Source organism: Dendrobates tinctorius, unplaced genomic scaffold (genome assembly GCF_039654945.1).
Source record: "Dendrobates tinctorius isolate UK_male_01 unplaced genomic scaffold, ASM3965494v1 ptg000208l, whole genome shotgun sequence".
Classification (NCBI taxonomy): domain Eukaryota; kingdom Metazoa; phylum Chordata; class Amphibia; order Anura; family Dendrobatidae; genus Dendrobates; species Dendrobates tinctorius.
In genome coordinates, this window is record NW_027361875.1 from 8,882,528 (window position 1) to 8,900,005 (window position 17,478).

The 17,478-nt window shown below is 46.8% G+C and overlaps 1 long non-coding RNA gene across 1 annotated transcript in view; it reads left to right on the forward strand.

Moving 5' to 3' along the window:
- Positions 1–4,015: 4,015 nt before the first annotated feature.
- LOC141058003 (uncharacterized) overlaps positions 4,016–17,478 on the forward strand; it is a 79,310-nt gene continuing 65,847 nt past the window's right edge. The window contains exon 1 of the long non-coding RNA XR_012222070.1: positions 4,016–4,174. This is a non-coding gene — a long non-coding RNA (uncharacterized lncRNA). The remainder of the gene's footprint in view (positions 4,175–17,478) is intronic.

Sequence of the window (17,478 nt, forward strand, 5' to 3'; positions counted from 1 at the left end):
TACAGAATAATGAGCCCCATATATTGCTCCATGCAGTATAATGAGACCCATATAAAGCTCCAAACAGTGTAATGAGCCCCATATAATACTCATTACAGTATAATGAGCCCCATACCTTGCTCCATACAGAAGGTGCCCCATACCTTGCTCCATGCAGAATAGGTCCCATATAATGATCCATATATAATGGGCCCCATATATTGCTCCATACAGAATACAGAATAATGAGCCCCATATATTGCTTCAAACAGTATAATGAGCCCAATATATTGCTCCATACAGTATTATGGGTACCACATAGTGCTTCATACTGTATAATAAGCCCCATATATTGTTCCATACATAATAATAAGCCCCAAATATTGCTCCATACAGAATAATGAGCCCAATATATTGCTCCATGCAGAATAATTAGCCCAATATAATGCTCGATAAAGAATAATGAGCCCCATATAATGCTCCATACAGAATATGATGGGCTCCATATAATGCTCCATATAGAATATGATGGGCTCTATATATAGCTCCATACAGAATAATAAGCCCCATATAATGCTCCATACAGTATTATGGGTACCACATAGTTATCCATACAGTATATTGAGCCCCATTTATTGATCCATACAGTATATTGAGCCCCATATATTGCTCCATACAGTATTATGGGTACCACATATTGCTCCATGCAGTATAATGAGCCCCCATATAATGCTCCAAACAGTGTAATGAGCCCCATTTAATACCCCATACCGTATAATGAGACCCATACCTTGCTCCACACAGAATGAGCCCTATACCTTGCTCCATGCAGAATGGGCCCCATATAATGATTCATATATAGTAGGTCCCATATAATGCTCCATATATTATGGGTCCCATATGATGATCCATATATAATGAGCCCCATATGATGATATATATATAATGACAGAAAAAACTGATGGCACATCCTAGTCTGAATTGGTGCATACCAAAAAACAGCTTACATATCAAAATAAGGAAATGGTTGCATTTAATTGCATTAAGGTATATCAAATATGAAATATATGAAATGTGAATAGCATAATGGCTTTTGGAAGTTAGAAAAAAATATGAGATACTTTGCACAAAATTTGGCCAAAAGATGTGAGCCCACTCACCAACGTCAAGGTGATCTCATTGAACGGGTCCCTATTCTAACTGCCTCATGTGAACTACAGGCTAATAACAAGATAAAGCCTATATTTATAGGAAGATAGGAACCAAAATCACTATTCACATTTCATATATTTCATATTTGATATGCCTTAATGCTATATATATAATGGGCCCCATATGATGCTTCATATTCAATGATCCCCATATGATGCTCCATATATAATGGGCCCCATATAATGCTCCATTATATGATGGGCCCCATATAATACTCCAGTATATAATGGGCCCCTATATTCTGCTTCAGTATAATGGGCCCCATAGGATGCTCCAGTATATGATTGGCCCCATATATTGCTCAAAACATTAAAAACCTGAAATCCTCACCTCTCCTCGCTGGCCGCTGCTCTGCTTCAGACTTCTCAACGTCAGTGTCTTCCGGCTCTCTGCACTTTGACTGTTCAGGCAAAGGTGACGTCATCGCACCCTCTGACCTGAAACGTCACAGTCTGAAGACGCCGTAGTGGAAGAGCAGGAAGAGGTAAGAATCACCAGTGCCGGGGCCCTGAGCTAGCCGGGGAGGGGTGGACTCTTTATTAGCCCATGTGGCAACATTTCACTTCCACAGCAGAGAATGGTTATGTTATCAATCTAAAACGTTGCCATATGGGCTAATAAAGAGTCTGACACTTTCTTCACAATTTTGTCGGAGCGATAGATATAGACATATATACACACATAATAAGAGCAGATACTGAGAATTACACCATGTATACAGGACAGAAGAAATATACACAGCTCCACAATGTATACTGTGGTAAGGAATATAGAGTGGAGCTGTGTATATAATATATAGTGGGATTCGCAGACATGTCATAGACATGCATGCAGACATGCACACAGAGACGCTCGCACACACTTAGATAAGTACATAGACATGTTTTTAGACACTCTTATAAATGCACACACACAGACAGACATGCTTATAGACAATCGCATGCAGACACGCACGCACGCAGACACCCATGCAGGCAGGCCCGAATGCAGACAGACAGGAACGTAAGCACACAGACAGGCATGAAGGCAGACAGGCACGCATGCAGACAGGCAGGCACGCACACAGACAGGCATGCAAGCACGCAGACAGGCACGCACGCAGACAGGCTGGCATGCACGCAGACAGTCAGGCATCCACGCAGACAGACACGCAAGCTCCGTGGCAAATTTTAGGCCACACCCCGACCACACCCATTTCACAACTAGTCGCACCCATGTCCATGCCCAAACCACACCCATTTAGCACTGACTGGTACTGAGGTCACAGTGGTGGTCAATATGGTCACAGTGGCTGGTACTGTGGGCACACTGACTGGTACTGAGGAAAAGAAAGAAAGAACAGAGAGAGAGAAAAAAGAAAACAGAGAAAGAAAGAAAGGACAGAGAGAGAAAGAAAGGGGAAGAAAGAAAGAGAAAGACAGAGAGAAAGAGGGGAAAAAGAGAAAGAAAGAAAGAAACAGAGAGAGAAAGAAGGGGGACAGAAAAAAGAACAGAGAGAGAGAGAGAGAGAGAGAAAAAGGAAAGGGGGAAAGAAAGAAAGAACAGAGAGGGAGAGATAAAGAAAGAAGGGAAAGAAAGAACAGAGAGAAAGAAAGGTTAAAGAAAGAAAGAATAGAGAGATAAAGAGAAAGAAAGAAACAGAGAGAGAAAGAAATAACAAAGATGGAGAGAAAGAAAGAAACAGAGAGAGAAAGAAAGAAGGAACACAGAGAGAAATAAAGAAAGAGGGGAAAGAAAGAACAGAGGGAGAGAGAAAGAAAGAACAGAGAGAGAGAAAGAAAGAACAGAGAGAGAAAGAACAGAGAGAAAGAAAGAACAGAGCAAGAGAAAGGAAGAGGGGAAAGAAAGAAAGAACAGAGAGAAAGAAAGAAGAGAGAGAGAAAGAAGGGAAAGAAAGAACAGAGAGAAAGAAAGGTTAAAGAAAGAAAGAATAGAGAGATAAAGAGAAAGAAAGAAATAACAAAGATGGAGAGAAAGAAAGAAACAAACAGAGAGAGAAAGAAAGAAGGAACACAGAGAGAAATAAAGAAAGAGGGGAAAGAAAGAACAGAGGGAGAGAGAAATAAATAACAGAGAGAGAGAAAGAAAGAACAGAGAGAGAGAGAAAGAACAGAGAGAAAGAAAGAACAGAGAGAGAGAAAGGAAGAGGGGAAAGAAAGAAAGAACAGAGATTAAGAAAGAAGAGAGAGAGAAAGAGAGGAAAGAAAGACCAGAGAGAAAGAAAGAAGAGAGAGAGAGAAAGAGAGGAAAGAAAGAACAGAGAGAGAGAAAGAAAAAAGAAAGATTAGAGAGAGAAAGAACAAAGAGAGAGAGAAAGAAAGAGACACGCGGTTCCCCTCCGTACACCCCGTACACACACAGCTCTGCTCCGCTCCGTACACACATGGCTCAGCTCCGTACACTTCGCACACACAGGGCTCTGTTTCATACACCCCGCACACATGGCTCCACTCCGTACACCCCGTACACACTTGGCTCTGCTCTGTACACCCTGTACACATGCGGCTCCTCTCCGTACACCTCGTACATGCGCGGCTCCACTCCGTACACACACGGCTCTGCTCCATACACCTCGTACACACATGGCTCCGTTCCATGGATCTCCTACACACACGGCTCCGCTCCATACACCTCATGCACACACAGCATTGTTAAATAGATCTCGTCTGATCGAGGCCCCTGATCATGTGACCCCTGACTCCTCCCCTCCTGTGACCTCATCACAGGTCCTGTGCTCACAGAGCAGCCTAGCGACGTCATTGCTGGGATTTATTAGCGAGGGGCTGCGGTGGCCGGTGGGTCTTTCTGGGAGGATGAGGATGGGGTCGGTGCATGGGGGGGCATAGTGGCTCAGTGCAATGGGACAGCGGGTGGAGGTGGTCAAAATTGTGACAGTCTCGCCAGATCCGGAACAGTTGGGAAGTATGCATACACAAATATATATACATCGTCGGCCGTGCAGAGGAGCGGATCACTGGCTGGGGTGAGTAGCACAGAAAGCAAAAAAAAAATCTGCTCTGATGCTGGTACTGGCCAGCATTAGACTGAAGAGCCCTATGCGCGCTGCGATGGCCCTTTCAAACTTGTGACTGAAGGCCCTGTGTACGCTCACTCTCCAGCTTGCACACACTGACGGGGCCGCCACTGCGAGCACGTCCTGACAAGTGCCACAGCGGCTCTTGTCAGCACGTGCAAGAGAGAGAGTGTGCACACACAGGGCCTCTAGTAAGATGTTTTAAAGGGCCGGCAGCCCACTTTGTATTACAGAGCCGCCAGCCCACCGGGCATCTGCCCGGCTCGGCAGATTAGCAATCTGTGGCCTGCTTGAGCGAGTCTCTCGCATCAATACCTGGCACTGCCGCTGACACTCAGGGCCGGAGTGTGTGGCTGCATGTATCTCTATGCAGCTGAACCACCGGTGGCAGTGCCGGTTATTGATGCGAGAGACTTGCGCGAGTTTCTCGCATCGCACTCGCAAGTGTGACCCCGGCCTTACTCTAAACAAGAAGTCAGCTGCTAATTCATGCTGCCAATAGTCATTACTGACTTCCTTTCCCCCATAGTGGATCTTAGTGCCATCCCTTCCACAGGTAAGTGACATATGTACATGGGGCCATTGGGTCACCCTCCCAGGGCTGTGGGGTACTCTGTACCGGGTCGGTATCAGTGGGATGTGTCACAGCAGCGGTGACCCGGACCATGGCCCTGGGCGCCCAAGTAATAGGAAGATGTGAATGGTGGAATGTAGTTAGATGAATAGTTTGTGACGCCACCTGTGGTGCTTGGCAAAGGAGGTGTTAAGCCGACACTACATGCAGATCCGCTGGGACTGATGGTATGGTGCAGCAAAGATGTAAAAGCTCCCCACAGGTGAAGCTATAGTCCCAGGGCAGTGTAGATGTGGTTGGCACGGGTGCCAGAAAGGTAGGAAGCAGACAAGACACAGCGGGGTGCAACTTCTGTACCTTTACTTGATAAATGCAGTCCAGGGTCCTGATTACAGATGGTAACGGAGCAGGCTAGCCTGGAAGCAGTTCGGGGATGCTCTCTCGGCAGATGGGCTGTGCAGTCTCCTTCCTAGCGCTTATTCGAATGAAGTACTCCTAGTACTGAGTTACACTGGAGTTCCTCCTGACAGATGTTCTCAAGAACCTCACTTGCACGGCAGACAGCTGTAGCTTATCTCGGGGACTCCTCTCTCCTGAGTCCCGGCTCACTATCCAAGCTGCTGTTGCGCCCTCAAGTCTTAGATGGGAGTAGGGCATGTACAGCCTCCTACTCCTCTGGTGTCTGTTGCAGGACCGTTAGTATCCATACAACCGTGGAGACCAGGCTCCAGTTCATGCGCTCTCATTGGAGATGAGCCTTTCCTCTCCGCTCAATCTCCGCGCCTCTCCCCACGTCTGCACACGTGTCCCTCCTCACACTAACTGACCACTCCTCCCTCTTGGCCCTCAGAGAGCACTCCTCCCCTCAATTCTGGTTCAGAGTCCCCCCTGCTGGCCTGGAGTGGAACTGTGTTGCATGTATAGGTTGACTGCGAGAGAGACCCTTCACTGCTTCCACGCATGTCATCACCCTCCCTGGAGGAAGGCAAAGTCACTGTGGCGGCCATACTCCTGGGGGCACCACATTCCCCCCTAGTGCAAGTCAGCACTCCTGGGCTGAACAAAACATGAAAACATATAAACAGTTAAGCAATAATAATTGTGCAAGATTTAAAAAAAATGAAAAAGTTCCAAAAACCAAATGCTTCAAAAATGGTCCTATGATGATAAGTCCAAGCATCAATGTCCATGGTCCATTCCTGGGCAAATGGTGAATTATATACAAATAAAGTTTTTGATCACACAAGTCCTGTGGTACAATGTCCATAAAACAAACTGGAAAATTCACAGGAAACTCTTACAGGTTACCTGTAGGCACAAAACTTGAAAACAGTTACATATACAGTATATATACATACAATTTCAACATTTACATTTATTTATCTATATACGATATCTGATGGGCGGTATACCTTGTGTAGTACGGGTAGACCTGCATAATACTGGTGTGGTTGTGGAACTCACTGGTTGTCTGGTACTAACCACTGGTGTTGAACTGACTACAATACTGATGTTTCTACGTAACACAGGGATACTAGATTGTCTGCGAAGTCTTAGTCTTACCATGGGTATGACAGATTCACCACTAGCAGGGCGAGGGTTCTCTGGCACCACTGCTGGTGTGGCATCTGCTGCCTGATTTTCCTGATCCTCAGGATTTTCTTGAGTCACGCTTTCCTGTGCTGCCAGTTGGGGAAATGTCAACACGGGCACCACTATTGCATCATTTACTTTAGTCCAATTGGCAGGAAATTCTCCAAGTATTGTGCTGACCTTCTCTTCTTCTTCTATGGGTTGGATGTTATCTGGTTCTTCCACTTTTTCCTTCAACAGATCAGGACATAGTTTCAGGTGATCTCTTGATATTGCTGCTGAGGTTTCTCCTCCATCTTTGCTAATAAGGCATACCTTGGTATTATCAAAGTTTGAGGGCAGAATGGTATAAGGTTCAGCTTCCCATTGATCATCCAATTTGTGCAATCTTCTTTTCCTCTTGAGAACTTGTTCTCCCGGCGACAATGGAAAGGCAGGTGAATTTTGATTGTAAAGCCTCTCCTGATTTTGTCTTGCCTGAGCTAGACTCTTTTCCACGCATTCTTGAACTCTTCTGTACTGTTGTTGTCTTTCTGTATCCCAGTCAGCATCAGGTGACGTTACTTCAGGCGTAAGGACTCCCATGTCCAAATCAATAGGCAGTTTACCAGGTCTTGCTCTCATTAAGTAGGCTGGGGTACAGTTGGTGGAATTCACTGGAATATGGTTGTAGAGGTCCACCAGATCTGGCAACTTCTCCGGCCACAGATTTCTCTCCTCCAAGGGCAAAGTCTTCAGTAGGTCAATCAATACCTGGTTCATCTTCTCACACATGCCATTGGTCTGTGGGTGGTACGGTATTGTCCGGATCTTTTTACAACCATACAAGTTACAGAATTCCTGGAACACTTCTGCCTCGAAAGCTGGATCTTGATCTGTAAGCACTCTTTCAGGATATCCATGTGGTCTACAAAAGTGCTGTTGGAATGCTCTGGCTGCTGTCCTGGCTGTCTCATCTTTGACAGGCACAAATACGAGGAATCTTGAGTAGTAGTCCACAATGGTAAGAGCATAGATGTAGCCTGACCGGCTTGGAACCAGCTTCACATGGTCCAGGGCCACACTGTTATGAATGAGTCACCGAAGGAGGAAAAAACAAAAATACAAGCTAAGTCCGGAAAACTGGAGAGGTTGGTAGCTATCGGATTGCAGACCCCTGATCCTATTCATACAACTAACAGTAGTCGTGGGGGGTTTCTACGGTGCTCTAGACCCCTTGTTCACAGCCGGAGAACTAAATAAGCCTAAAGAAAGAAAGGGGAAATCTAAACTGCCCCAGAGCAGACCCCAAAGCAATAGACAACCCCCAACATGTATTGTCGGTGAAAAGCAGATGAAAACACAAACGACAGACAGGTTGAGCAAACGATGGGGCCCAACTAATTAAATAGGAAAGGACAGAAAAGATGCTGGCTGCAATCCGCAAAAATTCTGCCAAAATAATGTCCAACACGTCTGATAGAAAAAAGGCCCTGATGTCACTAGACTTCAAAATCACTATATCAGCACTCAGGTATATTCTGAAGACTGAGCAAAAGATCAACTTGACCAGAGACAAAAATGGAGCTCAGCCTGTACCAACAAGGGCAGGCAGAACACAAACACTAAGTAACCAGACACAATCTCATGGAAAAATAAGAGAGCAAAAACTTAGCTTTCAGAAGACAGGTACTGAACTGGTTTGCAAGAGCTCAGAGCAGAAAGGATCACCAGCAACCCTGCAGGGCATCTGCTGCCTTATATCCACTCAGTGATTCCGGGTGTCCAATCACGCTCCGCCTGTTCAGATGACAGGTTTTTCCCATCCCAATCAATTTCACTACCTCTCTTCACCAGCAGAGGGAGTTCATCAGACATCAACGGTGAAGGGGAAAATGAACTCACAACAGTACCTCCCCCTTGAGGAGGGGTCACTGAACCCTCATCCACGCCACCAGGGCGATCAGGATGGGCCCGATGAAAAGCACGAACCAATCTTTCGGCATGAATATCGGATGCAGGGACCCAAGAATTATCCTCCTGGCCATAACCCTTCCATTTAACCAGATACTGAAGTCTCCGTCTAGCCAGGCGAGAATCCAGTATCTTCTCAACCTCATATTCCACATTACCTTCCACCAATACAGGGTCAGGAGGTGCCACCACAGGGACTACTGGCTCAACAAACCTCTTTAACAGAGACTTATGAAACACGTTATGGATCTTAAATGTAACAGGAAGAGCCAATCGAAAAGAGACAGGATTAAGAATCTCCAAAATCTTGTAAGGTCCAATAAATCTAGGTTTAAACTTTGGAGAAGCCACCTTCATAGAGATATTCTTTGATGACAACCAAACCATATCACCCACCTTAAACTGGGGACCAATGGTCCTATGACGGTTGGGAAACCGTTGGGCCTTTTCCTGGGAGAGAGACAACCTATCCACCACTTGGTCCCAGATCTGGTGCATTCTCTCCACCACAGTGTCAACACCTGGGCAGGCAGAAGACTCCACCTGCCCTGAAGAGAATCGAGGATGAAACCCAAAGTTACAAAAAAAAGGTGACATCAAAGTGGCAGAACTAGCTCTATTATTTAAAGCAAATTCGGCCAAGGGCAAAAATGAAACCCAACCATCCTGATCAGCAGAAATAAAACATCTCAAATACGACTCCAAAGTCTGGTTTGTTCTCTCCGTCTGCCCATTGGTCTGAGGGTGAAACGCAGAGGAGAAGGACAACTGAATTCCCAGCTTGGAACAGAAAGTCCTCCAAAATCTAGAAACAAACTGAACTCCTCTGTCAGATACAATGTTCTCAGGAATCCCATGCAAGCGAACCACCTGTTGCAAAAACAAGGGCACCAACTCTGAGGAAGATGGCAACTTAGGGAGTGGTACAAGATGGACCATCTTAGAGAATCTATCACAAATCACCCAAATAACAGTCATTCTGTGAGAGACAGGCATATCAGAGATAAAATCCATTGAAATATGGATCCATGGCCTCCTGGGCACCGGCAAAGGCATCAACAATCCACTAGAGCGAGAACAAGGTTTAGACCGGGAGCAAGTCCCACAGGACTGCACAAAACTCCTGACATCACGAGACAAGGCGGGCCACCAAAAAGACCGACTCACCAAATCTCTAGTACCAAAAATACCACGATGACCAGCCAATGCAGAGCAATGAACTTCAGACATCACTCTCTTCCTCCACTGGTCAGGAACATACAATTTTCCAATGGGACAACGCTCAGGTTTGTCCTCTTGAAACTCTTCCAGAGCACGTCTCAAATCGGGCGAGATGGCAGAAAGAACTACCCCCTCACCTAAGATGGTAGCAGGCTTGGTCACAACAGGAGAATCAGCAAAGAAACTCCTAGAGAGGGCGTCTGCCTTGACATTCTTAGTGCCCGGAAGAAAAGAGACCACAAAATCAAAACGTGTGAAAAACAAGGCCCACCTAGCCTGTCTACGATTCAAGCGTTTGTCCGACTCCAGGTAAATCAAATTCTTGTGGTCAGTAAGGACCACGACTTGATGTTTAGCTCCCTCCAACCAATGTCTCCTCCTCAAATGCCCATTTCATGGCTAACAGTTCCCGATTCCCCACATCACAGTTACGTTCAGATGGGGAGAACTTTCGGAAAAAGAAAGCACAGGGATTCATTTTAGATGTTACCGGATCTTTTTGGGACAAAACAGCTCCTTCACCAATCTCAGAAGCGTCCACCTCTACCTGAAACGGGAGTGAGACATCAGGTTGCCGCACAACCGGAGCAGAAGTGAACCTTCGCTTCAGCTCCTGAAAGGAAGAAACAGCCTCCGGAGACCAATTCAGCACATCAGCACCTTTCTTAGTCAAATCAGTCAATGGTTTGGCAATACCAGAGAAATTAGCTATAAATTTATGATAAAAATTAGCAAAACCCAAAAACTTCTGGAGGGCCTTCCAAGAAGTGGGCTGAACCCAATCATAAATGGCCTGTACCTTGGCCGGGTCCATTTCAATAGTTGACGGAGACAAAATAAATCCCAAAAATGAAATCCTCTGTACCCCAAAAAGGCATTTCGATCCCTTAACACACAGGGAATTCTCCCTCAAAATCCGGAACACAGTCCGAACATATTCCACATGAGAGTCCCAATCCTTGGAAAAGATCAAAATATCATCCAGATAGATGATCAAAAATTTATCCACAAAGTCTCGGAAAATATCATTCATGAAGCACTGGAAGACAGAAGGGGCATTAGTGAGCCCAAAAGGCATCACCAGGCACTCAAAATGTCCCTCCGGAGTATTAAACGCCGTCTTCCATTCATCCCCATGCTTAATGCGAATAAGATTATACGCCCCCCTGAGGTCAAGCTTGGTAAACCAGCAAGCACCCTTAACTCTAGAGAACAGATCAGAAATCAGGGGTAATGGATACTGATATTTAACAGTAATTTTGTTGAGGGAACGATAGTCAATACAAGGCCTTAATGAACCATCCTTCTTGGCCACAAAAAAAACCCCAGCACCTAAGGATGAAGAGGATGGTCTAATATGACCCTTCTCCAACGACTCTTTAATATAGGATTGCATAGCCTCGTGCTCGGGTACAGATAAATTGAAAAGTCGACCCTTGGGAAACTTACACCCAGGGCTCAGCTCAATTGCACAGTCATAACTCCTATGAGGAGGCAAAAATGCAGACTCATTCTCACTAAATACATCATAAAAATCAGCCAAATAGTCAGGAACATCATGCGACTGGGGAGAGGTGGAGAAAACAGGAATGTCACTAAGGGCACACCGACAACCCCAACTCACCACAGACACAAATTTCCAATCCAAAACTGGATTATGGATTTGCAACCAGGGAAACCCCAGAACAATGGTATCATGCAAATTATGCAACACCAAAAATCTGCAATTTTCTTGATGATCTGGGGCGACCCGCATTACCACCTGGGTCCAAAACTGAGGTTTATTCTTCGCCAAAGGAGTAGCATCAATACCCCTCAAAGGGATAGGCGTCTGCAGAGGTGTCATAGGAAATCCACAATGTTTAGCAAAATCCAAGTCCATCAGGTTCAGAGCTGCTCCCGAATCCACGAAAGCCTTAGCGGAAAATGTGGACAGGGAGCAGATCAGAGTAATTGCCAGAAGAAACTTAGGTTGAACACCACCCACAGCAAATGTGTGTGCAAAACGTTTCTCTCGTTTAGGGCAGACAGAAATAATATGCGAGGCATCTCCACAGGAAAAACACAGCTTATTACGCCTTCTGAACTCCTGATGTTGCGCCCTAGACAAAACTCTATCACATTGCATAGGTTCAGACATTTGTTCAACAGGTGGCAACACCTCTCGTGCAGTTTTGTGTTCGCGCAAACGCCGATCAACCTGAATGACTAATGACATAGAATCGTCAAGACCAGAGGGAACAGGAAATCCCACCATAGTATCTTTTACGGTTTCTGACAAACCCTTCCGAAAGAGAGCTGCCAAGGCACCATCATTCCAAGTAGTAAGGACCGCCCACTTTCGGAATTTTTGACAGTACAACTCTGCAGAATCCTGACCCTGACTCAATGCCAACAGGGCCTTTTCAGCCTGATCAATAGCATTAGGTTCATCATACAACAGCCCTAAGGCTTGAAAAATGCATTCACATTAGCTAGAATAGGATCATCAGGTTTCAAAGAAAACGCCCAATCCTGAGGATCGCCACACAGCACAGAGATGACAATTTTAACCTACTGCGCGGAGCTCCCTGATGAGTTAGGCTTCAAGGCAAAAAATAATTTACAATTATTCTTAAAGTTTCAGGAGTAGGGATCTTTGGTTCAGCAACATGTGAATGAGCAAGATAGGCGAAAATTCCCCGCACTTCAGCAGCGAGCTGCTCCACACGATCAGACAATTGCTTCGTCTCCATTGAGAAGAAAAAACTTCCCCCTACGGCCTCAAAGACATAGAGGAAAAAATATACACACACAAAAAAAAAAAAATATTCGGATTGCAGACCCCTGATCCTATTCACACAACTAACAGTAGCCGTGGGGGGTTCCTACGGTGCCCTAGACCCCTCGTTCACAGCCGGAGAACTAAATAAGCCTAAAGAAAGAAAGGGGAAATCTAAACTGCCCCAGAGCAGACCCCAAAGCAATAGACAGCCCCCAACATGTATTGTCGGTGAAAAGCAGATGAAAACACAAACACAGACAGAAAGACAGGTTGAGCAAACGATGGGGCCCAACTAACTAAATAGGAAAGGACAGAAAAGATGCTGGCTGCAATCCTCAAAAATTCTGCCAAAATAATGTCCAACACGTCTGATAGAAAAAAGGCCCTGAAGTCAATAGACTTCAAAATCACAATATCAGCACTCAGGTATATTCTGAAGACTGAGCAAAAGATCAACTTGACCAGAGACAAAAATGGAGCTCCTCCTGTACCAACAAGGGCAGGCAGAACACAAACACTAAGTAAACAGACACAATCTCATGGAAAAATAAGAGAGCAAAAACTTAGCTTTCAGAAGACAGGTACTGAACTGGTTTGCAAGAGCTCAGAGCAGAAAGGATCACCAGCAACCCTGCAGGGCATCAGCTGCCTTATATCCACTCAGTGATTCCGGGTGTCCAATCACGCTCCGCCTGTTCAGACGACAGGTTTTTCCCATCCCAATCAATTTCACTACCTCTCTTCACCAGCAGAGGGAGTTCATCAGACATCAACGGTGAAGGGGAAAATGAACGCACAACACCACACACTCAAGTGGCTGTTTGGTGATGATTGGCTGTAGAGGAGCTCTCTGGCTGTTTCGATCCTTTCTGCGCAGGTTACATTGTCCACACTCTCGGCACCACCTCTCAATGGCTTTCCTCATACCAGCCCAGTAGAACCTCTCCCATAGCAATGCTTCTAACTTCTTCCATCCGAAGTGTCCAGCTCCATTGTGGTATGCTTCCAGGACCATTGATGCCTCTCTCTTTGGGACTATCACCTGCCAAACCAGCTCATGAGTACGGGCATTGATACTCCTCCGACACAGCTTTACTTCATAAATGAACAGCTGGCCTCTCTCCTTCCACAACTGCTGGGTTTCCTCAGGAGCATCTGACTCTGGGCGTGAGTCAGCTTGTGACAGTAGCTCCTTCGCCAGGCGGACCGCAGCGTCACTATCTTGCATTTCTGCCCAATCATGATGGGGCAATGGATTCAGGGTGACCTCCTTCAAGCCAGACCATCTGTTTCTCACTCCTTGGGCACGTTGGGCCACTAGTGGCTGGTAGAAGGGAGGCAACTCTATTTCTTCAAGAGCCTCAGGGTCTTCTCCTCAATCAGGCAGATTAGGCATCCTGGACAGCGCGTCAGCATTGCCATTCTTGTGCCCTGCTCGGTACTTGATGGTGAATTCATAGTTAGATAGCCAAGCCATCCATCGCTGCTCCAGTGCACCTAGTTTTGCAATTTCCAGGTGAGTCAACGGATTGTTGTCCGTGAAGATAGCAAACTTGGCAGAGGATAGGTAATGTTTGAACCTTTCGGTGACAGACCAGACTATGGCAAGGAACTCCAGCGTGAAAGAACTGTAGTTGTCAAGGTTCCTTTCAGTGGGACGCAGATTCCTGCTGGCGTAGGAGATCACTCTTTCTTTTCCATTCTGTACCTGCGACAGCACTGCTCCTAGTCCCACATTGCTGGCATCAGTGTACAGCACAAAGGGTTTGTCATAATCTGGGTAGCCCAGAACTTCGTCACCTGTGAGAGCCATCTTCAGCCGAGTGAAGGATCTCTCCAACTCTTCAGTCCATTCAAAGGTGGAATTTTTCTGTTTGGTCTTCTTGGACTGCCCCACCAGAAGATTTTGCATAGGGGTGGCTATTTCAGTAAAGTCCTTGATGAATCTTCGGTAGTAGCCTACCAGTCCAAGGAATTGGCGTACTTCATGAAGGTTGCTGGGCTTTGGCCAGTCCCGGATGACTGTGACCTTGTTAGGATCTGGTGCAACACCTTCTGCACTGACCACATGACCAAGGTACTGTACCTTGGGCTTCAGGAGGTGGCATTTGGAAGGCTTCACCTTCAGGCCAAAATTGGACAAAGCTTCAAACACTTCAGCCAGGTGTTCCAGATGATCCTCATAGGTTTTGGAGAAGACAATGACATCATCCAGGTACAACACGACCGTCTCAAAGTTCATGTGTCCCAGGCAGCACTCCATCAGCCATTGAAATGTTCCTGGAGCAGTGCAGAGCCCGAATGGCATATAGTTGAACTCACAGAGACCCATTGGAGTGGTAAATGCTGTTTTCTCCTTGTCTGCCTCTGCCACAGGAACCTGCTAATACCCACTAGTGAGATCTAAGGTGGAAAAGTAGTTAGCAGTTTTAAGTGCAGCTAATGATTCCTCAGTTCAAGGTAATGGGTAGGCGTCTTTATGTGTAATGCTGTTAATTTTCCTGTAATCAACACACATTCTCATGGTACCATCTTTTTTCTTTACAAAAACTATGGGAGCTGTCCATGGGCTACAACTGTCTCTGATAACCCCTGCTTCCTTCATCTCTCACAACATACTCTTAGCACATTGGTATTGTGTTGGGGGTATAGGTCTGTACCTCTCCTTTATGGGTGGATGGTCTCCAGTGGGGATATGATGTTGAACCCCTTTTGCCTGCCCAAAATCCAGTGGGTGTTCGCTGAATACCTGCTCATACTCCTGTGTCACTCTGTAACCCCATTTTTCTGGTGTGAGGGCGTAGAGTCAGTTCCCACTTGCAGTTGCTGGCACCACTCCTCTGGCTGCTTCACAGAGCCATTGTCCTCCACCTGGTCGGATGAGACCAAGGGCTCTGCTGCCTGCAAAGAGTTGTTATTAACAGTGAGCAGCTTAGCAACTGTGGCGTACCGAGGTATTGTGGCCTCCTCTTTCCCACAATTCAAAAGGTACTCTCCCTTTACATACATCAACCACCCATCTGGCTATCAGGACAGTGGGCCAGGTTTCAGAGTATACTGGCTCTACCAATGCCTGGTAATCTTTCCCTCTGAGACCTATGGCTGCCCGACACCAAACCAACATTTCACATCTGGGGGGTATTGCAATGGGGAAAGCATCACTCACTCTGACGCTGCCAATCTCTCCGCCAGAGAGTTCTACCTGTTGTCTTTGCATCAGGGCTCTGATCTCCTTCTGCAGGACTCGTTGTTCACTGGAACCAGCAGTCTCAGCCACCTGTTGCAACAAGACAATAACCTCGGAAAGACAGTTTTCAATTACATTTGTACCAAGAGTCATCATGGGATTACATTCACGTCAATCAATATCCACAACTATCAGACCTTGAGATTTTAGCTCTACCCGACCTACTTTAACAGTAATCTCTTTACATCCAATCTGCGGCAAAGACTGACCATTACTGGCAACTACTGTCAGTTCATCAGTTGGGCCACGGGTAAGTTCAGAATCAGCCCAATACCTCTTGTAAAGAATATACAGCATAGTGGTCACCTGCGAGCCAGTGTCCAGCAGAGCGTTCATGGGGATACCGTCAATCACGACTGGAAGGATTGGTCTCCCTCCAGCATACTTGGCTCTCCAGTTCCTTGGGCCTTGGGATCCTATTCCTGGGGGTTGGCCCTCTGCCCCAGGGGTTGCTCGTTTAAAGGACAGAATCTTGCAAGATGACCTGCCTTGTAGCAGCGATGACAGATGGGACGCCCGTCCTGGTCATAGCGATCGTTGTTCCTTCCTCGAAGTGGCGGGGCTCTCCTCCTCCGGAGCCATGGGACATCCTCTGGACTGGAAGCAAGCTGGATCTTTTCTTTGGAGGACACCTGCAGGGACTGCATGGTTTTAGTAAGTGCAGCCATCCCTTTGGTCAACTCCTGGACCTGAAGACGCAGCTCTTCAGTTGGATCTTTATCCAGAGTCTGTGCATCAGCCTCCACAGGGATGGAAGGGAAAGATGTTGCTTCCTGTTGGTAGGTGATCGCTGGGTGCCTAGGGGGCGCTGGACGGCTGTCAGTGGATTCCTGCAGTACCCGAATAGCCATGTCCTTAAAATCAGCAAAGTCCAGGTCAGGGTTTTGCAGGGTTATAATGCGCAACTGTCCTCTGTGGGTACTGGATAGGAGTCCTTCAATGAACTGCTCCAAAAACAGTTTATCTTCCTCCTTCACACTGTCAGGATCAACTTGCTTAACTGCTCGCAGCACCTCCTGCAGGTTGAGAGCATAGTCCCTTATACTGTCCTGCGCCTTCTGTTTACAGGCAAAGAACTTCATCTTGGTTTCAGCTGCAGTGCGTGTGCCAAAAGTGCTTCTCAGCTTGGCCAGGACCTTTGCAACAGTCTCTTTATCAGTGTCCTGCCAGGCTTTCACCTCTCTCTGTGCTGCACCTGTTAGCTGTCCAATCAGGATATTCACTTTCTGGCTTTCAGACAGAGGGTATACTTTAAACAAACTGCACAGTCTCTCTTTAAATTCTCTCACGGTATGTGACTCACCCGAGTACTGCAGTAACCAGGCTGCTCCCGGTATATAGGGCATAGACAGCGGCATTATGCGGACCGCCGCGGCGGGCGCTCCTCCTTGCGGCGCTGCGGGGTTGGCGACGGCATCCGTCGCTGCATTGTTGCTCGGCACAGACATTCTCTTCCTCCCCCTAGTTAACGTTAGCCAGGGCCGGGGGTTGTGTGAGCTCACCTGCGGCAGCTTCGCAGGCCCAATGCTCCGGGCTGTAGGCCTCAGCTCCTCCCCTTCTCACGCACTGTCCTCTCTTCCCGTGCAGCACTTCACTTCTTCACGCTCTGTGGCAGGCTCCACCCTCGAAGGCTTGTCCCTTTTTCTTCCCGCGCTTGCCATGGCGGCAATTGGCGCCAATTTCACACACAGTCTTTTACACAAACACAGTCTATGGCACACAGGACCCGGGTGGTACAGGGCTCCGTAATCCTGTTCGTGACGCCAATTTGGGTCACCCTCCCAGGGCTGTGGGGTACTCGGTACCGGGCTGGTATCAGTGGTATGTGTCACAGCAGCGGTGACCCGGACCGTGGCCCTGGGCGCCCAAGTAATAGGAAGATGTGAATGGTGGAATGTAGT